We start from the raw sequence: 27,053 nt of genomic DNA on the forward strand, positions 1-27,053 counted from the left end.
GGGTGGACTTAGGAAGAACAAGACAAGTAGATGAAGGGCAGATTTATGCTAGGAGGCAGGGTGGAGAGATGGGATAAGCCACTGCTAATTTTATGTGTCAAGATAAATGACAAGTTTTCAACACAAGTTGTTTAAAAAATGCAGGTATTTGAGATAGAATTAGGAATAAAACCATGTGTATGCAAACAAGTATCAGGGGCTTGAGAGAATATTGCAATTAATTTTGGTAGAAAATAGCAGGTTTGTAAGTTCTTTTAAAAGGGTTAAAACATTTCTTTTCTTCTTATTAATTTAGAGGTTCTAATGCTTTGTGCTCAGGGTACCTTTTCTAAATTTACTTGGTTATTTGTTGAATTAGTAATATATTCACATTTTTCCAATTTTAAAGATACAAGACAGGATACAGCAGAAAGTTTCCCTCCCAGATTTGTCATTCTCGACACACAGTTACCTGCCTGTATCAGCCGGGGTTCAACAAGAGAGGCAGAATCAGTAGGAGGTAGGAAGTAGAAAGATGGACAGATAGATAATCTCTTTATCTATCTCAAGTCTCTCTCTATATATACTCACACATACACATATACACACATATGTATACTATGTGTATATATGTATAGAAAGAGATTTATCACGAGGCATTCTCTTATATGATTGTGGGGTTTGGCTAAGCTTGCCCAAAATTTGTAGAGCAGCCAATTAAGAAGGGAAGATCATGGGCAGACTCTGACCCACCGCCAGGAGCTGGGGCTGCCATCTATAAACTGTCAGGAAAGGAATATCGTGAGCAGGGTGGAACTCCACAGGCACAGGCAGAAAGAAGCTGTTTCCGCGAGTGGAATTTCTTGTTTTTTCTCAGGGGTGTCGCAGCCCTCCTCTTTTTGGCCTTCCAATAGATTCAGTCAAGTCACCAAGATTATCTAGGATAGTCTCTCTTACTTAACGTCAACCGTTTAGGAGCTTTCCTAAAATAAACGTCTTTGATATTGTGTAATATTCTTTTAATATTATGTTTCATTTTTTACTATCTTGTTAAATTTTTGCAGCAATATTCATCAGTGAGATTGTGATTTTATCTTTTTGCTCTGTCAGATTTTGGTATCAGTGTAATTCCAGGTTAATTTTAAAATAACTAGAAGCTTTTTATCTTTTATGCTTTGTGAAAGTGTATATATCATTGGAATTTTCTGTTCCAAAATTGTTTAGTGGTGGTTGACTGAATCGTCTTAGCTTGGGGTCTTTACTAGGGGAGCTAGAGGAGGTAGCGGTTTGGCAAATTTTTCTGTTACTTTCAATGACAAAACTAGCCCATTCATAGTTTCTTTCCCTTTGGAGCAAATTTAAATAAATTGTATATCCCTAAAATGTATCTATTTCATTCAACTTGCCCAAAATTTTTGCATAAATTTGGGTAAGCAAAGCACTCTTGGAATTCTTTAATTTTTCCTGTAACTATATTCATTTAATCTTCATAATTTCTTAACTTATAAAATTGTGCATTCGCTCCCTCCTCTCTCATGGCTCCGTTAAAAAGATATTAATTCAACTGAAAATTTGTGAAGTGGTATAAATAGTGGTTAATGTATTATATCTACAATGTAATGTATTCTGTGGTGACTATAGTTAATAATACTGTATTGTTTATTTGAAAATTGCTGAGAGAGCAGATATTAAAAGTTCTCATCACAAGAAAAAAATTCTGTAACTATGTATGATGATGGATGTTAACTGGACTTAGTGTGGTGATCATTTTGTGACATATGCAGTCATTTTGTTGTGTACCTGAAACTAATATAATGTCGTATGTCAATTGTACCTCAATAAGAAAAAAAATAGTGGCTAAAAGCATGATCTAAAATATATTTACTATCTCCGGGACCTTGGCATAACTTTTCCAGCTTCTATATTCCTCATCTATAAAATTAGATAATACACTACTTAATTCATAGACTTACTTTTAGGATTAAGTGAGTTAATAAACAATCATTTATTTGTACAGTGTTAGCTATTATTATGGTTATTATCATCATTAATATCATTTCCCCCCAGGGAAGCAGCAATTGGATTTATTTATTCTACTGTTTCTTGTTTTCAAATATAATTCTTTCTTTTTGCTTTCCTTAGGGTTATTTTATTACTCTTTCATTGATACCAAAATTTTTTCTGTATTTTATCAATTCAGTCTTTTATTGGTTGAAACAACCTCCAGTAGGTTTTACAAAAAGAGTTAATGGGCATAATATTGTGAGTTCCTTCATGTTCAGAAATATTTGTGAGGTGGCTTTACAGCTCCAGGACAGTTTGGGATTGGTAAACATTTCTCGGATCATAGCTTCTCTTCTGAAGGATTTTGCAGGCATTCCTTCATAGTTTCTTGAGTTATGCAGTTTAATATTTCTTTGGAAATTCCTGAGGCCACCTTGATGATTTTTCAGCTTAAAAGTGACTTCATCTTGTTTGCTAGCATGCCCGATGAATTCTTTGTTTACTTCTGAAATCCAGGAATTTTATTTCTCGGTGTTGTCCATTTTGCATCAGCTTTTCGTGGGACACAGTTTGCTATTATAATCTGCAAATTCAAATCATGTTTTATATATGAAATTTAAAAAGATTATTTAAACATGTTTATTCTCTTTCCATACCAGAATTTAGTGCAGGAATGCGAATTACGTATATGTTGGGTGTTTTTGCTTGTATTCACTATCGGTTTCTGTCAAATTCTTTTAACTGCTTATTTTTGTTTTCATTCACTATTTTATTCTGATTCTGGTCCTCTACATCCTTCACAGTATATTCATCATTGTCAATACTAATTTGTATAGTATCATGTTCATTTCTTTGATTTTTTTAAATCTTCCAGTTCTTTCCTAAACTCTTCCAGCTCACGTTTCATCTTCCTTTGTCTGAGCATCTTCTTCTTGAGGTTTTATCTCTATCCTTCGCTTTTTTTGATCTCTAAAGCCAATAATCTCATTGAAATTTTGTAAATGTATAGTGTAATATTTTTTCAACATTTTCCTCCAACTTCTGGTGACATAGTCTGGTGAATTTTGTTCGACTCCTATTTGTTTTTACTCTTCCTTTCCTCGCTTTTTTTCTCAGTAAATGTAGATATAGTCTGTGCTTATTTCTTTTAATTTTTCAGTTCTGAATGAGATCAGGGTTTTTTTGTCTGGATTAGCCATTTCCCAGTGTTTCATGTGACGGATAGGCCACGCCTATGCTGCAGACTTGCAGAAATTTTGATATAACTCAGATTTTTTTGTAAATTCTTTGGGTCTTTTCTTTACCCCAGTTAAGAGAGTCTGGAAGCTATTGGGTTGCTCACAATGGTGAGAATCACTTCTTGCTGTTCACTGACAGACTCACTCATGATTATATATCAGTGTGATTGCTAAATCAGCCCTTACTACCTCTGTTTCTTAAAACCAAACGAAGTCCAGGGACCCTGAGGCCACCAGCCCATATGTTCCATCCCTGCTTTTCCAAACAAGCTATTTTGACCATGCAACCCATTACGCCACTCCTCTCCTGGCAGAAGTACATTTTGCCAGCCTTTTCTGAGAACTACAGACACTGGTAATCTGTCTGCACTTTATTTTATCCACTGTTTGAATTTCACTGCTTTGGCTGCTTTTGCACTTATTTTATGATTCATAATTTCAATGATCTCAGTCTCATGAAAGATATCGTTTTTGTTTTGTTTTTTCCTTGTTGATTTGGGGTTATTTTCTGTGAAGGAGAAGGAAATGTTGGCTTTTTTCTTCTTCATTTTCAAACTAGAATTCTTCCTCTGAGTCAAATTTTCTGTTGGTAGAATTTTGGCAGTATATTTGAAGATATTAAGTAATAAATATCAAGATAAAATTATTTTATATGCCTTATGATCTCGCGCTATGAGAATGCACTTTCTCCGTTCTTAGTTGCAGCAAGCCATATCTCAACTCTACAATAGGTCAAGTGACTTTATTAGTTCAATAGTCACTTTAACATACCTCACAACAATTGATGGTTTACTTAGCTTTAGCAAAAATGTATCTAACTTACAGTTTAAAATTCCAGAGTCCACCAGTAAGAGGATCACAATCCTAGGTAGTTATAGCATACTGATTAGGAAAGAATGACATTCTGAAGGATATCTTCTACCAGTTATTGATGCCAGTAATTATTTTATTGATTCAGTTGTTTAAAAGCATTATATGTTTATTTAGGCAAGGAATTATGAAAAACTCATTTTTTTCCAGAGCATACTCTTTCTTTTGGGAAAGCAATATAGCTACTGTTTTGAATTTTAAAATGAAAAAAATAGATCTAAACATACGGTTTTTGATATTGTCTTTAAAATGGCCAAGAAGATCCAATATGGACTGGACCTGTATTAACTTTCTGATCCTATCTCCCATTTCTCTTGCCCTCACTCATCATTCTGCTCAGCCACACTAGCTTCCTTGCTCTTCCTTAAGCATGACAAGTGTATCTTAAACTCAAAATTTCTTTTGTATTTGCTGTTCCCTATAGATAGAATTCCTTTCCTCATGTCCACATAGCTTGCTTCTTCACCATCTTCAAGCCTCTGCCCCGATGTCACCTTCTCAGTGAGATTTTTCGCTAACTACTCTATTCAGCTGGCAAAATTATTCTCCCCCACCTCTCTTAGCACCTGCTATTCTCCCTAGTTCCCTTCATTATTTTTCTCTATAACTCTTTTCACTTTTTAAAATACTGTATCACTTATTTGTTTTGTCTATCACTTGGTTTCCTCCATTAAAATGAAATACAAGCCTATGTGAGGAGGACTTTTTTCTGTTTTATTCACTGCTGTGTCCTTGGTTCCTATCACAGTCCTTGGCCTATAGTAGATGCTCAATAAAATGTTTGTTGATTGAATGAAACTATTGTGTGTCCCACTTAGTATCTGGTTAATCACCTCTACACTCAGCAATGCAAATCAACTTTTAAATTATTGCCATAATTTTGATTCAATGCAGTAAGCTTTTTGGGGGAAGGAACTGTGTATTTCCAGTATATCAGTTGGAACTCTTTAATTTTTGAGTAAAAGATTGAGTTAGCCAAAAATAGACCATGTCATTATCCTATCTGAAAAGGTGTCAACATTGCTTGAGTCAAAATTCACGTTATTTGAATCGGGAATCTATCTCTGGCTCTACTTCCTTGTGTTGGTGTCAGTCATGTTGAACAGCAGCCCGAAGACCCACATTCTCTCAGGTTTTACGTCTTGAGAGAAGGAGCAAGACCAGTTCTCCAATAGCTTCAGCCTCACCCGATCAGCAATGCCCTGGCACTGGGACTTGTCAGTCTTTGATTACTCCATCCATCAACTGATCACCACAGCCATGTCCAGGAGTCCTCTGTTTGTCTGAGGACTAAGCTCATGCTCAACCCTTGAGGTCAGGGAAGAGTTGCCAGGACCACATAGTCTGAGAGTGGGGAAGAAAGTGATTTAACAGTAAGAAAAAAAAAAGGATTCTAAATACTATATAAAGTACCTAGGTGTTCCATAAATATTAGCAATTTTATTTCTGTGATTCATAATTACAACGTATAAATGCTTACTTCATTTACATTCAAATGCTGGAGACATGTTTAAAAATGATTTTTACCCTTGAAGTTATATTTTAAAAATTAATTTGGTTTTCATTTAGATCTGCAGATAATTATCCTCTCTCCACTCCTTTTATAGGAGAATGTCAGCTGCAGTCAAAGGATACCGTTGTGGCAAGTCCATGGAGTTCTGCGGGTCAGGGGGGACAATGAAGAGCCAGTCTAAGTGGGGATCTTACATGTTCTTGTCCTGCCTTGGAGATATTTGCTACCTGTTTTTTAAGCATAGTGAAAATTAAGGTTACGCTGTCCATATTGTCGCCCAGTCTACTAGAAGCACTGAAACATTGCTGAAGTCCTAAACCATATTAGAAATCTGAAAGGATTTTTAAAATTATATTTTATGAAGTATTATGTGTTATTGAAAGGGCCATTTTAAAAAGCAGCTCGGGATTGGAAATGAATCCTCAACCCAGTGGAAAGTCTTGACCGTAATGATCAGCTATTGTTAATGGTATATAATTAACCACTCAAATCTTAACAGCTAGCAACAACAAGCATTTATGCCTACATTCATGGGTCTTCTGGTTGAGGTTTGGTCAGTATAAGAAGGGCCTGCCTCTAAGATTCAGGTCTGCTCAACATGTGTGCCTTCTGGATCCCAGGCTGAAGGGGCATTGACTGCCAGGGCCAGGATCACTGCTGCACAGGAGATCAAGTGGAAACGCGTAATGCCTCTTTGGGTCTTGGCCTGGAAGTTTTACTATTGCTTTCTTCCATATCTCATTGATTGAAGTCACATAACCAACCTAATGTCTGTGGTGTGAGGAAATACGAAATATCCTCTCCTAATGGCAGCAACTGGAGAGTCTCATGGCTGAAGGTGTGGATGTATAATTCTAACATAGGGGTGTGTGAAGAATTGTAAACAAAGATTCAGTTATCTACATTAAGTAACAACAGATATATGCTAAACTATTTCTAAATGAAGGTTAGGAGCTACAAGGTGATTGTTTTTCTGAATGAAGGTTATAGATTAGGTACTGTATTAGTCAATGTTCTCTAGAGAAACAGAACAAATAGGACATGTGTTTGTGTGTATGTGTTTTATATACAGCAGATACCTACTCACCCTGCAGATCTTGGGACTTTCCACCCTCCATAATCATAAATCTCTTTATATATATATATATAAATTCTGGTTCTATTCAGGCCTTCAACTGAGTGAATGTGGCCCACTCACATCAGGGAGGGAAATCTACTTTTTTCAGTCTACCGATTAAAATGTTAATCTCATCCAAAAACACCCTCACAGAAGCACCCAGAATAATGTTTGACTGAATATCTGGGTACTCTATGGCCTGGTCAAATTGGCATATAAAATTAACCATCACAAGCCCCCTTTTTTTGCTTGTTTTTATGTTGATTTTTCATGACAAGAAAAGAGAAGCTGAGTGAATACTCGTTTTCCTTATTGAGTTTCCAACCTCTTTTCTAAATAAATAGTGAGCCAGCCAAACTTTGAAGAATATAGGCTTAAAGGGATGCCAAATTATTAGCTTGTCTTGAGTGCCCACATATCTTGGTCTGGCCCTGTTCCTAAGGTTTGTGCATGCGGCCTTTGGAAACGCAAGAGAGTGAAAGTTCCTCTTCCTTCAAGAGAGAACCACACTCTGTGGAAACGTGAAGTCTGCATTCACATGACCTCATTGTGGAACTCAGCATTAAAACAGGGGGTAGTTACCTCTGAGGCTACATAATAGTATGGTGGTGCATGAAGTTCCTCTTTTTGGGTGCGGTGCATAGAAGTTGTGGTGGCATTTTTGCTGATTTTATATGGCGAGCCAACATGTGAGTCAATAAGTGGATTTTTATAATTTGCTTATGCATGTGCATAATAATAGGAGTGTCCAAAGGACAGGTTGAAGAAGCCACATCCTGCCTTTAGAAAAACAAAGTGTCTGAGGAAGACTGTTGCCAGTTGAAATGTCATCTTTGGAGTTTATTAAAAGTGGGATTGTTTGTAGCCTGAATGTACAAAATGTCAAAAGAGAATAGGCAAAGGAGGTTTCAGTGTTGGTCCAAAGAAAAATGATCTAAATTTGATGAATACATAAGACTACATAGTCAGTTTTTATGATTGCTTTAAGGAGAACAGTAATGTATGAAACCCTATTGGAAGATTCAAGAGAAATAAAAAACATCCCTGTGACTAAAGAACTTACATTTTGGTGTGGTGGAAGGACAAAGGGTGAATGTGTGGAGATGAGACTGTAAAGACACACTTTGGCTGTGTTATTGAGGGCCTTACCTGTGAAGCTGCGGAATGTCAACCTTCCCTTATGGGTATTACAGACCCATCAAGATCATTAAGCAGCGAGTGACAGAATTGGTGAGTTTCCGGAAAATTTGCACTGGTGATAATAAGCAAGATAGAGGAAGACCTGATCAGAATTTTAAAAAGATCTAAACATTGAAAAGATTATGGGGACACCCTTCATGCAATTCAAACTAATACATAAAACATACACAAATGTTGAAATTAAAATAATGCCTAAAACTTAAATTTCATAATTATAACTTCAGAGATTCTACTTTAAAAAATTATTAAAATTAATTTTAATAAATTCATTGAATCTAACCTTTTCTCATATTTTTATATTGTGTTTGCTTTACTGAAACCCTAAGAACATGAGTTTATTGCCCATTTGGTAATCTAGCATTCCATGAAGATTTGAAGTAAGGCAATAGCAGTGGGGATGCATGGACAGCAGAAAATTCTAGACAGCAGACTCCAAAGAACTTGGTGATTGACTGGCAAAGGAGAGGGTCAGGGATTTGGATATTTCTAGCTTAGACCCATGGGTAGATTAAAGTAAAAGCACATGGGAAAAAGCGAACATTTGGAAGAATATGGTAAATCTACAATGTAGATTAATTCTCTTTTTCTTATTCCTGTATTTATTATAAAAATGTAATTAAAGATATTGCTTGTTACATTACTTTTCTATGTATGAGTTGCCTCACCACAGAGAAATTTCTGGATGATCTTAGTATCAAGAATAGTTGTACAATGCGAATGCTGAACAATTGCTTGATGAACTCATGTGTGCACTGACTTGTGTAAATACTCTATTTTCCCTCTTTGTGTTGGCTGCTAGACAACTTAGAGCCAAATGTATAGCCCACCTATAGCAGATGTAGGTCATTATGGTCTGCATTTTAGCCTTATTCTTGACTTGCTTTTAATCTACCTTGTGTTGCATTTTATGTATCCTAGAAAGACCTTTAAATCCTTTCTGAAACAAGGCAAAGTATGAGTGAGTGAACATTACAGAAGATACATGAAACTGTTTCCAATCAGTCATTAATCCTATCTCAAAAAAAGTCTCAAAACCGACATATCTTCTGCATTGTCTTCTTCTTTTTAAAATATATAGCTCTTTTTGTAAAATTATTTTATTGAGGTCATATTGGCTTATAACATTGTGTAAATTTCAGGTGTTCATTATTACATTTCAGTTTCTGTATAGCCTGCATCATGTTTACCACCAATAGTTTAGTTTTTGTCCCTTACCACACATATGTGCCCCTTTACCCCTTTCTGCCTCCCCCTACCCCCTTCCACTCTGGTAGTCACCAATATCTTCAACTTATCTATGTGTTTATTTGGTTGTTTATCTTTCACTTATTGCAACACATATAAGTGGTTTGCAAATAAGTTTCCTGGTGCTAGGGGAAGTTTTTTTTCCCCTAAATTTATATGGACTAAGGTTACGTTTTTGAAAGATGCAGTTTAAATAACTTCTGGAACCTAAAACAAACTTGAGATTCAGAATCAAAATTTTACATTTATATTATCTAGAAGGTCTTTTGATGACAGACATTGTCACCTATTTGGAGAAAGGCTAGTATTCATTACCAATTTGTGAGCATTATCATTTTAGTCAGTTGTGTATTATTGGTCATACCTATGAGTGACTTAAATTTGCCCAGCCAATGCCAATGATGAATGTGGGCAGATTATTTAAAAATAATAATAAAGGAACCAAGTAGTTTCAGAATCCTAAAGAACTCACTTCTGCTACAGAGTTCTGACATTGCCTTCATTCACTCAACAAATGTTTCTTTGATACAAACAAACATACAGATTCTGTATGTAGTCCTGTTCTGTGCAATGGTTTATGAAAATATATAATCCATTCTTTATGTACCAGTACATCTTTGATCTGAAATAATATTGGAAAATGGTGGAGTTAAATGAAAGCAATAATGGACTAAATTTATTTGCCTAATTGCTAATCACAGTACACTTTGGAATGTTGTTAATGAATATAAATGGAAGTAAAAAAAGATATTCAGACCTACTCAGCATGTGAATTCTGACATATAAATGTGGCCTTTCCTTCCTCTTTCTCCTTCTTCCTTTCCTCTTCCTCCTCTTCGTCGTCTTCTCTTTCTCCTCCCCTGTGGGTATCAAATGCAAGAATAGAAAAGGCAAAGGGAATTTGTGTCTCAGGTTCTTATAGTTGGTGATCTGTCTGTCTCCTGACATAGACTTTTTTTTTGCTCTGGGAAAACATCGGCATGAAGACTGTGACCCATGCACTTGTTTTAGATGAGGGTAAACAGAAAACGATATTGCTTGCCGGAATGGAGTAGACTATCCCATGGAGGAGAATAATAGCTGTCTTCTAGTTTCTGTTTTTCTAAAAAGACCAGTGAGGACTTAAAAGGAGAAAGAACTGGAGAGGAGGGTGAAAGATGATTACCTTAAGGATTAGAGCTGTTACCCTGGTGAAGTCTGCAAATACTGTTTCTAAGTGATGGGTTGAATGTCTCTTGAGCAAAATGAATTTTCACTAAAGGATTAGCAGTAAATCTTTACAGGAAAATATCTCTCAGTTAGTTATTCATTATGATAGTATAATTTCAATAAAAATGGATATTGTTTCACTCATTAACCATACTGTCATATAAATATTGTTTTAAAAGATCAGAAGAAATAACACCATTTTTTGAAAAAGTTCAGATTTCTGAAGTTTTATCACAAGTTCAGCTATTTTAGTTAAAATAAAATCATCAAAAATGATTCTTTTCATGAAACACAGCATTTTCCTGGACTTCTTAGTGACAATTGAAATATTTTCAGTGTTTTTTCAAAAATCTAGTACATACAGGTTTCATAGATACCTCATACATTGCTATACACTCGTTGGCATTTTTTATTTTTAAAAAGTAATCAAAAACACATTGTGAGCCCAAGGAACAGCATATATGCTTCAGGTTAACACAGTAATGGCTCTGACCTTTAACCCTGATGCAACTGTTCTATCCTAACAGCTCTTTGTGAAAGGCCACCAAATACTGAAGAAATTGGAAAGGTTAACAAAGTTAGCGGACAAAATAAACTTGATACTGAGAATGAACTTTCACATGTAGCAAAAAAATAAACACTATTCTCTTAGGCTGAGCATCAAAGGATGTTTAGGATGCCTATATGCTTCTTCGTGCGAAGTTCATACTCTCTTTTGAGAATTGTTTATACAAAGAGTTACCAAATTCATCGTGAGTCAATTATTGTAAATTCATAAGAACTAATATATATGGGATCATTTTAAAACAATTAAAGCCCCATCACCACTAGGGTGGCAATAATACTTAAGAACTTGCTATTTTTTCAAGTCATTTTCATGACATCCAAGTATAAGAGGCATTCTTAACCTCCTTGTGTAAATTCAAGTGAATTATTCCCCTACATAATTTACAGAATTTGGGTCCGAAATATAACCTGAATTCTTGGCTGCTCCAAAGTAATATAAAGCCTGACTTCTGTTACTGACACGTTTTAGAAGTTCACAGCTCAGGCTGACTCTACAATGGGAGTTACATATCAGATTACTTTTCTCTTGCAGAAATGGAAAAGAGCAAAATGACTGTAAAACTCTGTGTGATCACCCAGAACACAGTATGGAAAGACCATTAAAAACCTACTGAAATGTTAGGTGTGTTTTTCACTAGTTACTGCTTATCATCTAAACCGTTTTGTTAGCATTTCCTAAAAGCCACACATCATCTTAAACATGTAAATATGGTTTCTCTCCCCTGCACACAAGTGCCCTTTAAAAGAAATATCCCAGACTAAAACTCACCAAAGCACTCTTAATGTTATTTCTTTGTTTACATAACGAAAAGCAAAGGACAGACAAGAATGGTCATATCTGGTTTTGCATTTAAAAATCCAATCCTTGATGGTTTAAAAAAATAAAAGTTCAGGTGGTCTTATTTTTTAACTCAACAAAGTTCCACTTGTTATATAACTCATCTTACTAATTTATTGTTGGGCTTTGAAAAAGCTTCTCCATTTTGCCAGTCTTCCAAAGTATTGGTTGATGTGGCTAGCAGTCTTTCAGAAAACACCAGGATTAACAGGGTATTTGCACACCTGCAAAGCTCATTTAATGACTAAAATTGCAAATGCTGCACAAGTAAAACAAAAAAAATGTATATTTTAAGTTATTTAGTGACCACAGCTATATAACACTATTCAGACAACCAAGAATGTATGTGTATTATGTATTCCAAAATGTAGTTTTGATTGATTATTTTTCCATGTCAGATATTTTGATTTGCTGGAAGAGATGACAAAAATCCTTAACAGAAATGAACAACTTTATGAGAAAATGACTGAGCAGCAAAAGCATTACAAAACAACTTTAGTGATCTTGGGAGTCTTAAAGTCAAAAGGATAAATGAAAAGAGAAGAGAATACATGTAAATAAAGATGGACAGCATGGCTGATTATTTTTCTAAGAACTTGCATTCAGATGCATTACCATGCATACCAGCCAGGACTAAGCAAATTAACTTCCCTGTGAGGTGTTCTCTGGAAGACTCACCCATTCTTCAGACAAGTAATTTTTTTTTTAAAGCATGCATTTGATCAAGAGATTTTTATTTTGATGTTTGCTTGAAAATTCTCTCTCTTCTTATAAAATCATTTTAACTGAGGGCTGAGTTCTCACCCTGACTGAGTGTGGCTTTCTAAAACGATAATTTCTGGTGGGTCTAACTGAGGTAGAGAGGGGTTAGGTATAAAAGACTGAAATTACAAACAGAGCAATTGATACCATGCAGGAATTCTACCTACTCTCCACCTCTGAAGCCCATGGCAGACATAACTAATGGATTAGGGAACTTGGATATAGCCTCAGAATCTTCCTTCAGTCTGAACTCCAGGCAGCCATCATTAAGCTCTTAAATTGGCTCAGATGGTGAGATTTCTTTGGCCTCCTCCATTAGATTCATATTCTAAACTTTGATATTTACTTTTCCTCTCTTCCATGGAGACAATAACGTTGCTCTCTGCTTCACTGGCATGAGAACTAGTCTTAGAGAAAGATATACTGAACACAGTGCAAGTTTTCTTTCTAAAGCTGAAGGACTACCCATGACAAAGCCAGCATGATTATAAGAGGCTTTATCAAAATTTCCCTGTCAGATTATAATCTATTTTATTCCTAAATCATTATTGCTCATCCTATGTTCACTGTAACAGAAAGAGTTAATCAGATTATTGAATTAATCAAAAATGGAATTCTTTAAGATGTTAGGTTTTATTTGTGAAAACGATTCTAGTTCATACTACAATTTTACTGTAATACTAATTTTACTGCAGGTGCAGGAAAAGAAGAAATAAGATTTACACATAAATGAGTTTGGAGCTATCCACTTGAGGAGAATAATGACCCTTGAAGTTCTTAAAATGACAGCTTGCTAGAAATTAGCATCTGGTGCATTAATGTCTTGCTTATATTTTTCTAACTGTGAACACTTTGGTATGTAAATTTTCAGCATTATTTGAGAATCAGTTTTCAACTCCGGAAACTGTGGGCTTTGTAAATTGTGACTATAAGTGAACGGGTATTAAGTTATAGCTAAGAGGCTGTAAACAGATGGAGATTCTCGTTGTGAGTGTGAGAGCACATCTGTAAGCTGTAGTCCAGATTCAGCTTCAGTCTGTGTTTTCCGCAGTGTGAGTGTGACTCACTCAATCACCAGGTTTGTGTTATTACTGACTCCCAACTATGTGAAACTCTCAAACAGTTGGAATTCCTTTTGAAACGCATACAAACAATCCAGATCTTCCAATTCAGATTATGTGGTCAGGCCTAAGACTGTTAGGAAGACAGGGAGGAAAAACCTGACAGTTGTCTGTGGCTATGGGGTGTGGGGTTGGTGGCACAGATCTAGGGTGTTAGTTAATACAGGAGCTACCCACATTGCACCCAGTGTGTCATACCAAGCTTGCAAAATCTCTCTCTTTCTAGCAGTTGCTAGCTAACCTTTCTGCCAATGTAACCTGAGGTGGGCTACCTTAGGTAAACCAGAAAAGCAATTTCTCTGAAGTTTTTCATTCTTACCATTAAATTTACCTGAAGTCTAAATGAAAACTCATTTTGATATAGATATTTATTTTATTTAGTTCTGTAGAAACTGCAGTGTCTGCTCATCTCTTCTTACCAAAATTCTTGAACTCCTTAGACCCAGTTGCCACAAAATTGCTAAGGATAGAAATCTTTCAGTACTTCTTTTGCTATTGCCCTTGTTTTCTAATTTTTCAGACTTTTAAAATTTGAAATATAATTCACATACCATAAAATTCACCATTGTAAAGTGTATAATTCGATGATTTTTTGTGTGTTCACAGAGTTGTCCAACTATCACCACTATCTAATTCCATAAAATGTTCGTTGCCCCAAAAGGAAACCCTATACCCATTAACAGTTACTCTCCATTATCCTGTCTTCCCAGCCCCTGGAAACTATTAATCTACTTTCTGTTCTCTATGCCTATTCCGAACATTTCATATAAATGGACTCATAAAATAGATGTGATTGGCTCATTTCATGAGGCATAATATTTTCAATGTTCATCCATGGCTGAATAATACTCCATTGTACAGATCTAATACATTTTGTTTATCCATTCGTCATTTGATAGACATTTGATTAGGAAGTAGTTTTCCTTTTCTCTCTTTCTGTTTTTATTTCTCTCTCTTTTCTGCCCCATATTATTCTGGTTTTTATTCTCCCTATGATATTTTTTATAGGTTATTTAATTTAACACATTAAAAATCCTAGTATTACCTTCTAAATTAATGCTTCTCAAACTTTAATATGTATATAAAACATGTAGGGTTCTTTTTAAAAAGACTCTCATTCAATTGGTCAGGAGGTGAGCCCAGATTCTGTATTTCTGACCATTTCGGGTGATGCTGCTGCTGCTGATTTGTAGACTCTCTCTTGAGTACCAAGGATTCCAACCATATGTTCCATTGAAAGGGAGTGTTCTGAGTAGGTTAGTTCACAGAAGGCACACTTGTAGATGCTTTCACAAATTTTATCTAAATATTTTATTAATAGCTATTGAAAACATGTTCAACTGCTTTCATATAGTATTTAAGCAAGGAATATTACAATAGTTTAAAACAGAGTTTGGCAACCTAAGGCCTGTGATTTTTGCCAGCCACCTGTTTTTGTAAATAAAGCTCTATTAGAACCTAGCCACGTCCGCTCATTTGTGCGTTGCCTGTGGCTGCTTAGACAACAGTAGAGTTGAGTAACCATTACAGAAACCTTATGACTTGCTAATAGTGACAAAGAACACATGGCCTACAAAGCCTAAAATATGTACTATCTAGCCCTTTACAGAAAAAAAATTGCCAACCTCTAATTTAAAGACATACTACATTATGAAACAATTTACTTAGGCAAATCTATGTATAGCCTAAAGAACCTAAGGCACAGAACTGCAGTAATTCTTCATGAACAATTCATCAAGATGAAATTGATGTTCATGAAGAACATTTCGTATATGTACCTTTTTTTAATGATGGTATAACTGAAAAATAAAAGTACAGTCAATATTTTCAGCCACTTTAACATTTAAAGTTTGATTTAACTCAACTCTCTGTCAATACTGTGAGTGCAGCCAAACAGCTGAATATGGCTGGAAAAAAGATAAGCAATAGTCACACGATAATTTTATGATCACTAAACTCAACTAGATCCTTAATGAATCACAGCAATTAATTCCCTAATCCATTTGCATTCCACACTCCCAGATGACTATTCATGCCTTTTCCTCTTTGCTCAAACTTCCAACACCTCACCTCCCCTTCTTGATCTTAAGGACCTCAAGACCTTCAGGACTTAAGGTCTTGAGGACCACTTCCTTTCTACTAAGAAAATAAAATCTATCAGAAGAGAACTTCTATTTGTTCTATCACAACATCCTCTCCTACTTGCATCTCAGCCTCTATACTCTGGTTTAACCTTTGTTTCACCAGATGAATTGTTTGTGCTCTTGACAAGGACCAAACTCTTCACTTAACGTACCACTTTCCTACCTCTGTCACCTACTTCAGAACATCAAGGCAGCACTTTCTTGATCTTGCATCATCAAATTTGGCTACTCCATTAGATTTTTCCAATCAGGATACAAACATGTTCTTATTTCTTTCAGATTAAAATAAAAGGACAAAACTTTCTTGACTCCACTTGCCCCTCAATGAACACTCATTTCTTTGCTTGACATCAAAGGTCCTTGAAAGAGCTGACTGTACTTAGTCTCTAGATCTCTCCTTCCATTCTCTGTTGAGCCTACCTTAACTAAGCTTTCATCCCCACGCTTCCCCTGAAATTGCTCTTATTAAGGCCACCATGACCTCCCCAATACAAATTCCAATGACCATTCTCAATACTGAATTTGTCAGTGTCCATTTAAACAGATGAGCACTCACTTTTTTTGTAAGATATTCCTCCCTTAATGTTTTTAAGCTCCCCATCTTCTTATCTTTCTTCTATTACTTATGTTTCTTCTCTTTTCCTCTACTCCCTTTTGCTATTTCCTTCTCATCTACTTAACTTGTAAACATGGATTGTCTTCCTTTCTTTATCTATGATCAAACCTTTTGTGAATCATGGTTTATAATGCCACATATATGATGAAGTCTTAAAGATTTGTATGTTCAGCCTAAACCTCTCCTGTGACTCCAGAGTCTTAAATCCAACTGTCTACATTTGGATTTCCAATCTCCATTTGGATATCCAATGGGCATCTCAAACATAACGTGCCCACAACTAAATTGCTGCCTTTCTCCCTCACCCCAAATCTTATCCTTCTGTCTTACTCATCTCAGTGAATGGTAATTTCATTTTTACAGTTGCTTAGGCCAAAAAGCTTGGAATCATTCCCAATTCTTCTTTCTTTCACAGCCCATATCCAATCCATCAAAACATCTTGTCAACACTTGCTTTAAAATACATCTGGAATCCAACCACATTTCTTCATTTCTACAGCCACCATCCTCATCCAATCCACCATCATCTCTCACCTGGATTATTATAATAGTCTCATGATGGGTATCCCTGCTTTCTGCTCTTGCCACCCTTTACTATTTTCACTACAGCAACCAGTGATTCCATTAGAAAACCATGGCACTCTATACATGATTCAATAACTTCCCATTTCACCCAGAATAGAAGCCAGTGTGTTTGCAATGAAACTACACGTCATCTCTATGACTTTATCCACTACTCCTCTCTTCTAGTTCACTCAACAGCCTTAGCCTCTCTGCTTTTTCATGAACCTGCCAGTCATATTCGTGCTGTAGAGCCTTTGTACTTTCAGTTCAGATTGCCTGGAGTACTCCTCAGATATTCACATGGTTCCTTCCTTCATTTCCCTTGGGTCTTAATTCTTTCCCTGTTAGGACTTCCTCCCTCATCCTTCTCTGATTTAATGTTCTCCATAGCATTTATGACCCCACTAAAAAATTTCTACCTGGTTATTTTGCTTATTGTCTCTGTTCTTCCGTTAAAATGTAAGCTCAGTGAAATCACAGATTCGTGTGTTTTGTTTATTGTTATATCCCTATGTGTGCCTGATGCATAGAAGGTGTCAATACTACGTGTGGAAGGAATGATTTTCAAACAAAGTAAACATTGGTTTTGTTCACGTGAGGATACAACCAAAGATTCAAAACCTTTGACTTCTAGATGAGAGGAGTTTCTCTGGCTAAAGCAATTTCCACTCAATGTTATCTCTCCTCAAAGGGTGATCTGGGTGATGTTACTTGTCACTTGTCATTCTTCTCCTTCTTCTTCCTTTTTTGTTTTTTTGCTCCTTTTCTCTGGTAGATAAAAAGACATGGTGCTGACTGTTGCCATCATTCAAAAACACTTCAAGGGCTGTTGCAGTACTTTCCTCACAAAATGTCTTCCTATGTCTTAGAGTAGCAGTCACCAGTGCAGCTCTGTGTCTGCCTTTGAGTTGCTTTAGCCGGAGAAACTCCTGTCATTATCTCAAAATGACCCACGTGTTCTGATTAAAACAAAAAACAGAAGCTTTTATCCCACAGAGAAGTCCTCTTTAGAAAGAAGTTAGCTATTACAAGGGAAGCATTGTAGCTTTGAAAAATCACTTCCCATTTTCTGAAAACAAAGATAGCTTTTTAAATATCCCTGAGAGTTAAAAAGTCATGTTTTAAATCCTCTCCCAAAGGGGCATATAGTCATTCCATTTTGCCTTATATGCTAACTCTTTAATGTCTGCCCATTGACAGATGAAATCCCATTCAAATTCCATGGAGCAGTTGTAAATTTGTTGCTAACTCCACCTTTACAAAATGTAGGCATTTAACATCTTGTTAGTAGGAGTAATACATAAATGTATTTTATGTTTATATTTATGTATTTGGATGTTTCTGTCTGTTTAGGGACTGCTGGTAAACTTGCCAAAAAAAAAAAATACAATCTAAAAATTGACTGACTAATAAGTCAGACTTCCTTTTGAATTGCTCCCTTGCTTTGTGGAGCTTTGCCAGCACAAAGAACCAGTCCACAGGAGCCCCAGGTAGTGATTTTCAGCTAAGCATCAAATGGTTAACATTATTCAAACGTATTCCAAAGTACAAAATTGGCTATACATTCTACCAAATATAGATTTGTGCCATTTAATATTTTTAAATGTTACCAAGGAATTTGATTTTTTAAAAACTTGATGTGCTATGGGTTCCTTGTTTTTACATAGGAGTGTATTTATATTGAACTCTGAATCCCACCTTTTTTTTTGCACAAGTAATTATGTGACTTCTCTATCTGTTTCCAAATTATCTATGCCATCATGCTTTTCTTTCATCTTGAATCAGGGGAAGAAATAGATCCTTTCTCCAAATGTGAGACTTCTAGTAGTACCCCTTTGGTTCCATTTTTTTCTCATGTCCTGAAAGTCTTTGTTCCATCAAATTTTCCTCTATGACATCTGTCTTTCTAAAAAATCCCTCTTTTCAACCTAAAGTCTAACTATGTCTTTTTCAGTCAAAGAAAATAAACAACAACATCTCCTGTGCCCTACTAGTCCTTTATGACACTGACATACCTCTCTTAATGTTTTTACATTTAAAATGTATTTGACTCCTCTCTAAATTTAATTTGCTAATCCTTAGCCAGAGTTTAAAACCCATTTACATGACTTTGAGATTAGAGAACAGTCTAAATGGAAGAGCTGTCTGGTGGGTCAGTTTACTGTGTGGATGGTAATAATAATAATAATAAGTAATAGACTTTAATTTTGCTTTATATTTTAAAAGTCACTTTTAGAAGCATTAGCTCATTCATTGTCAGAGACTCTTACATAGGTCTGTAGCAAGCAGATTTTAGTTTATAATTGTTGTTAATTCTAAAAATTCTCTTCTGTAAAAGGGAATATTTTAGGTGTATTAATGGGAATGGGAAAAGAATCTTCCTTGTGTTTTCATTTTACAGTTCTCTTAAAAATGTCTATCATCATATATTTACTACTTTTGTTTTTCTATTTCTTATTCTTGTGTTGATATCTGTCTAGGAATCTAAGAAAAAAATTTTGTAAGTGACCCTACAAAAACTTCCCAATAATTCCTTAATTAAATAACTCATTTGTAGTCTAAATTCTTTAAAAATTTTAATATTGTTGAAACTAAGCTTCCCTTGAAAATCGATTCTCTTGACGACAACACAAGAGTCTCCTGTTTCTTTCTCTGGGTTTGTCTGGTTCAGCAACAAAGTTCTTGGACCATTCATCTTTACTCAGGATTTTATCCTTGACTCCTTATAACTCTTTGGTAATGTCCTTAACCAATGGGCAGCGACTTTGTGAATCCTCATCTCTGGCTCTTTTCTTTTTTCTATGTTCTAGCTGGTCATGACAGCGAGACTCCTATTTATAAATTTTGCATGCCCCTCTCTGAACTTGTTATCTGTCCTGCCAATCCACCTTCTGTATTTCTAATAACAGTCCACCATTCTCCAGGTTACTCAAATTTGGAATTTTAATCATCTAAATTTCCCAGCCTCCTTTGTTAATTCTACCAGTATCTCCTGGATTTATTTCTTCATTCACACATCAATTGCCCTGCCTATTCTCTCTTACTTATTATCTAGAATTATTGCAATAGCCTCTTAATTTTTCTTTTCTTTTCTCTTTTATTTTTTTGGCTGAGGAAGATTCACTCTGTGGTAATATCCACCACCAAACTTCCTCTTATTCTTTTTTTGTATGTGAGCTGCTGCCACAGCATGACCACTGGCAGATGAGTGGTGTAGGTCTGTGCCCGGGAACTGAACCTGGGCCGCTAAAGCAAAGCATGCCAAACTTAACCACTAGGCCACTGGGGCTGACCCTTAATTTTTCTTTTGTGCCTCTAATTTGATTCTCTAATTTCTCATATATTCATCTAGTTTTAAATCGTGTTTCTGGTTTTGGACCACATATCTAGACTCATGGACCCAGTCTCCTGAAACTCAGTTTTGCAGCCCTGGCTTCTTGAGAAAATAGGAGTGTTAGTCTCTTTAACTCTGTGGGTCCCAGATCTGTCTATTCCTCAATATCATCCTCCATGAAGGCTTCTCTGATCATTTTGGCTGGAAGCAATTTCTCACCCTTCTGAATTCACACATGATATCATCATGTTCTGGCATGCCTTCCTTTCTTTGTTGTATAATTACTGTTTATTGTGGGATTATAAACTCATGGAAGACAGATCTCAAACTTAGTTATCTTTATATATCTTATAGCGACTATTCCATTGCTTAACATATCATAGGTACATGATAATTTTTGAATGAATAAACATCCAATGTGCATTACATTTAAGCCACAGTTGCTTCATATGGCATTGTAAGAGTCCTTTGATTCTGTAAATATGAAAGATGTTGCTAAATAGAGCTTTATGTATTGTATGCATCAACTGATATGGTCATAATTTTGTTATGGGCGTAAGTTTTATAGTCTTAAATTCTATGGGGATCCCTATATAATCAAGAAAGGACACAAGTAAAGGATAGAAAGGACCATTATCCTGGGAGTATTCTGAAAAAGCATAAAACAGTAGGTCTGGATTTGGCATCATAGATCATTGCTCCCATTCTTCCCACCCAACCACTACCATATATATATATATATGTATATGTATATATATGTATAGATGTATATATACATATTTTGTACATGAGACTTTAGAAGTCTCGTGTAAAAATCTACAGAAATCTATTCCACTCCTCAGAAACAAAGTTATACTGGTCATTATGTTGCTGAATGCCCTCATATTATATGGTGTTAAATGATACGGTGTTGGTTTCTAGTCTACATGTGATTTCCAAGAGTTATATATTACATTTTTTCAGGAGAAAAATCCTACAATTATTTTCTTTTTAATATTTCATGTTAAATCAGAAAATACTTCAACAGAATATGTTGTGAAGGGGGCTATTTTGAATGTAAACTGAAGCAAAATTAATTAAAAGTTGCTGAAAGCTAGAGAAATAATCCTAATTTTAAATGGGCTCCATGTGATGTTTGATTTCATTACTGAAAAATTCAGAATGAACTTCATTTATTATGCTGTGAATGTTCATTATTTTTGCAATGTATTGCACACACATTTCCATTCCTTCCAACCTATTTTTTAGTCTCAGCATTTCTATTTTGACATTAGAAAAATATACAACCAAAATCTATAAGACTTTGATTAAATGTTGATACAGCTGATTTCAACACAGCCAAAGCCAGTGACCATACATGGAATCTAAACAACAGCTAGTAATTACAATGTCAAAGGCATGTATACACTGTGAGTTATGTTTCATTGTCTGGCATGCAAATATAGTCTCCGTTTCCTTTACACTATGTCCAAAGTATAAAGAAAGCCAACCAAAGAGTTCTGTTTCGTTTACACAAAAGAACAAGGTTCAATCATGTTTGATAAGTTGCAAATTACTGGTAATACCACAAGTGTTGTTACAGCTGCTAAGAATGGTCAGGAGGATGTACAAAATGCAGCAAAGGCATGAATCAAAAGAAAAAATCTAAACAAGTTTGAATGATGGTGTATAGTATGGCTAACTTTAACTTCACTTGGGGCCTGGAAATGCCATATTGGGTGCAGCTTGAGGTGCTTCATATGGAATCTGGTCTTGTGCAGATCTGCTGGGCTTTTCAACTCTTTTCATACAAATGAAGTGAACTCTTCTCATTTGCATGCAAACATAGCATTTACAAATCAAAATTCTTACAGTTTTAAAATTTAAGACCTGAGCCACCAGAGACAAAGAAAAGGAGTAAAGATGGGCAAAAACATTGAGAGACAATAAGAAGCAATCTGAATTTTCTCAACAAAACTGAAACTCCTTTCTGAGATTCAGACCAGGTTGGTATAGTGAAAGAAAAACAAACAAAAAAACCTTACACTTTCCTGTGAAGTTGAATATTCGAAATATGAGAACTTTGAAAGTCTTTATGTTGGAATTTAATTCAATATGCATTATATTAAATCCTATCATGTGCAGCAATGTCTCATTTCATATAATTTTATCTCTGCACCCCTTTGCCAATCCAACAATTTAGGCAAATGTGTTTTAGAATAAGAAGAAAGCTAAAGAAAGCATTGAGGGAGTGAAAAGAGTCATAAATGATAGTTCTTATTCCTTCTTGAATGCTGTGTACTTAACTTTCTGAGCTTCTCTGGGCCCTCATTTGTGTGCATGTAAAATGAAGAAGGATGAGTAAAATCAGAAGTCGCAAATGGACGTCTCTAGAGCCACATGCGGCCTGCAGCCATGTTTGGTTGGATCCACAATTTGAATTAGGTTTAAACACTTAAAGCCAGACATTTTATAAAAAACTTCAGCTTTTCAGCTTCACTTGAAAAAATGGTAAAATATGGGACTACTGGACTTGCGTTTCCACATAGCAGCAGTTAGATGCAGCTGAGTAGCAGCAGCCTCTTATGTAGAGCATGCAGTCTCCTCTTGAGCACAGGTCTTATGGGGTAATTTATGTTACCTATCCTACCCTTAAATGACCATTTTCTTCTCTGAAATTTGTAAAATCACTTTTTAAAGTTTACCTTCTGAGTCATCTAGTTATGATTAACGTTATGCCATATTCTTAACATAAATACAGATGGAAATTATTTCTGTCTAATGAAAACAACTCTAGAATATTGCCCCACTTCATTGTTATGATGCTATTACTAGTAGTAGTAGTAGTAATATTAATAATACCAGCACGTATTTAGTGACCACTAAGTTTGTGCCTGGAAGAATTCTGAGCGCTTCCACAGGGATTAACTGGAAACATGCTCATGACAACCTATCATAATACAAGCTCCAAGAGGACATGACTTTATATTCTAAATCAGTGGTTCTCAAACTTGCACATGCATCGGTGTCATCTGAGGGCTTGTTAAAAGACAGGTTGCCACATCCCAACCCCAGAGTTTCTCATCGGGCAAATCTGGGATGGAGCCCCCAAATTTGCATTTCTGACAAGTTCCAGGTGTTGCCGATGCTGCTGAGCCAGTGACCACACTTTGTGAACCACTGGTCTAAACACTGCTATGTCCTCGGTGCCAAACACAGAATAGGTATTTAATAAATATTTACCAAAAGAATAGACAGAAGCTGTATTAAGTAGATGCTTTACTCTAAGTGATGAGGAAACTAAAGTTTCTTGCCTAAGGTCGTGTATCTACTAAATATTAGAACTACGATATTATTACTTGGACCTGCATCATGGCGTTGTGGTAAGAATTAAATAAGATAATGAGTGTAAAATTGTTTGGTAGCAATTAAGTCTTCAATACGTTTTAGCTATTTTTACTCTGCTGTGGGACATTATCTCTTTGACCATTTAACATACATAAAGTTTTTGGCAGAGTGCCCCAGCAATTCTGTATGAGCTTTCTGAATTGACCTGCATTTAAACTGAATCACAGGGTTACCAATGCTCTTTCCTCCCTTTCTAAAACATGCTCAGCAGTGCTCAGGGTATGCTGAAGGTTCACAGCTACAAGGCTAGTGTACAAGCACAGCATTTCTTCCACCAACTGAATTTAGCATTTTCCATGAGACACTATGTTCATTTCCGACCTGTTTATTCCTGTTTTTGTTATTATTGTAATTTAATTTAACATTAGGCAGACCTATGAAATACGAATTCAAAAAGTAACATGTTTCTAGGAAAACTAAGTTTCATGCTTTGGAAAGACAGTATAAAGTGCGTAGCTATAATAAAATCCTATAATATAAGGTATGAGTAAGGAAATGAAAAGAATCAGAAAAATAATCACAAAAAATTAAAAATTATGCATTCATACTGCTTCACAGTTTTTAGATGATTTATTTAAAGTTTAAATTTAAAGCTAAAAGAAACAGAACTTGGAATTTACACTTGATCCATCAAGGATGTGATTTGTGCAAAGAAGAAACCAGAACACCAGCAGTGAATCTTTACACTAGAGGTTGGCAAACTCAGGCTTAGGTCAGAAGTGACCAATGGCCTGTATTTGTATAGACCCTAAGCAAGAAAGCCTTTCACATTTTTACAGGTCCATAAAAAAGACGAATAAGGAGAAAAAGAAGCAGAAGAAGGAGAAGAGGAAGAGGAGGCGGCAGAGGATGAGAAGGAAGAGGTGATTTTGGTGGAGCAGAAGGAGCGTGATCCACAGCAGCAGCCGTGACAGAGGCGAAATGTGGCCCTCAAAACCAAAAATATTTAATCTAGTCCTTTACAGAAACGCTTTGAGGACCAATGTTACACAATAAAAAGCATTTTGTCCCACTTTAGCAGTTCGTCTTCAGAATGTATGTTTATTTATATTTTAAATTAAAATCTTCCAGACATGCATATGTCTATTTTTATTTTTATTTTTCAAATTTATGTATTTGATTGAAGTCATGCTGGTTTATAACATTGTATAAATTTCAGGTGTGCATCATTATATTTTGACTTCTGCATGGACTGCATCGTGTTCACCACCAAAAGTCTAGTTGTCATCTGTTACTTACACATGTCCTCCTTTACCCCTTTCACCCTCCCCCCCATCTCCTTCCCCTCTGGTAACCACCAATATGTTCTCTGTACCTGCGTGTTTATTTATCTTCCACATATGAGTGAAGTCATATAGTAGTTGTCTTTCTCTGTCTGACTTATGTCATTAGCAGAATACCCTCAAGGTCCATCTATTTTGTTGCAAAAGGCACAGACTTCATCTTTTTATGGCTGAGTAATATTCCATTGTATATATACACTATCTCTTCTTTATCCATTCATCTATTAATGGGCACTTAGGTTGCTTCCAAGTCTTCACTATTGTGAATAATGCTGTGATAAACTTACTGTTGCATATAACTTTTTGAATTAGTGTTTTCATATTCTTTGGATAAATACCCTGAAGTGGAATAATTGGATCATACAGTATTTCTGTTTTTAATTTTTTGAGACATCTCCATACTCTTTTCCATAGTGGCTGCAACAATTTACTTTCCTACCAGCAATATATGAGAGTTCAATTTTCTCCACATCCTCTCCAACAATTGTTATTTCTTGTCTTTTTAGTAATAGGCATTCTGATGGGTGTGAGGTGATATCTCATTGTAGTTTTGATTTGCATTTCCCTAATAGTTAGTGATGTTGAACATCTTTAGACGTGCCTGTTGACTGTCTGTATATCTTCTTTGAAAAAATGTCTGTTTACACCCTCTGCCCAATTTTTGATCAGGGTGTTCATTTCTTGTTGTCAAGTTCTATGAATTCTTTATATGTTTTGGATATTCACTTCTTTTGGATATATTATTTGCAAATAAATGTCTTCTCCCAGTTGTTAGGTTACCTTTTTGTTTTGTTGACGTTTTCTGTGCCATGCAGAAGATTTTAGTTTGATGTAGTCCCATTTGTTGATTTTTTCTTTGTTTTCTTTGCCTGAGGAGATATATTCAAAAAGATACTGTTAAGACATATCAAAGAGCATGCTGCCTATGTTTTCTTCTAGGAATTTTATGCTTTCAGGTCTTACATTCAAGTCTTTAATCCATTTTGTGTTAATTTTTGTGTTTGGTGTAAGATAATGATTTACTTTCACTCTTTTGCATGTGGCTGTGACATGATTCTATATATAGAAAATCCTAAAGAATCTACAAAAAAAAATATGAGAAATAATTAGTGAATACGGTAAAGTTGTAGGGTACAAAATCAACATACGAAAACCAGTCACATTTCTTTACACTAACAACGAACTAGCAGAAAGAGAAATCAAGAATACAATACTGTTTACAATCACAACAAAAAGAATAAAATACCTAGGAATAAATTTAACCAAGGAGGTGAAAGACCTATACACTGAAAACTGTAAGACATCATTGAAAGAAATTGAAGAAGACATAAAAAATTATAAAGATATTCTTTACTCATGGATTGAAAGAATTAATATAGCTAAAATGTCCATATTACCTAAAACAATCTACAGATTCAATGCAATCTCAGTCATAATCTCAATGACATTTTTCACAGAAATAGAACAAAGAATCTTAAAATTTATATGGGACAACAAAAGACCCTGAATTGCCAAAGCAATCCTGTCTAGTTTTTAAACACGAGGGTGAGCTTTTATTGATTTTTTTCCTATTAATTAACAAACTGTCTTGAGCATGTTGAGAGAAAGGTTTTTCACTCATACAGGTACTCAAAAATATTGCTCTCTCATTGTTCATTTACCTTATTGACTTCAAATTTGTTCACCTCCCTTTAGCGGTAGGACTCTTTCAAGGCTGTATTCCTGATGTAGCATTTTTCAACATCAGTGTTCCTGAATGAATACAATTTGCTCTTATGGATTCGGATATTCCTTACAAGTAATAGCAAACTCATGCAACTCTACCCTAATGGCATTTTAAAATGTATTCATTGATTTATCCGGCATCAATTGGGTGTCAACTTGGTGTCAGGCAATGTGTGGGTCACTGTTTCATATGACCCTTGGTCTATCTTACCGAGGGCTTCATTTTCATATCAAGTTGAACTCAGGAAAAGCCCCTGCATCTGCTTTCTTTCATTCCTGCATTGGTCCTTTCCACAGCTAGTGTCCCTGCATGCATTGTTTGGAAGGAGAATTTAAT

Source organism: Equus quagga, chromosome 8, assembly GCF_021613505.1.
Source record: "Equus quagga isolate Etosha38 chromosome 8, UCLA_HA_Equagga_1.0, whole genome shotgun sequence".
NCBI lineage: Eukaryota > Metazoa > Chordata > Mammalia > Perissodactyla > Equidae > Equus > Equus quagga.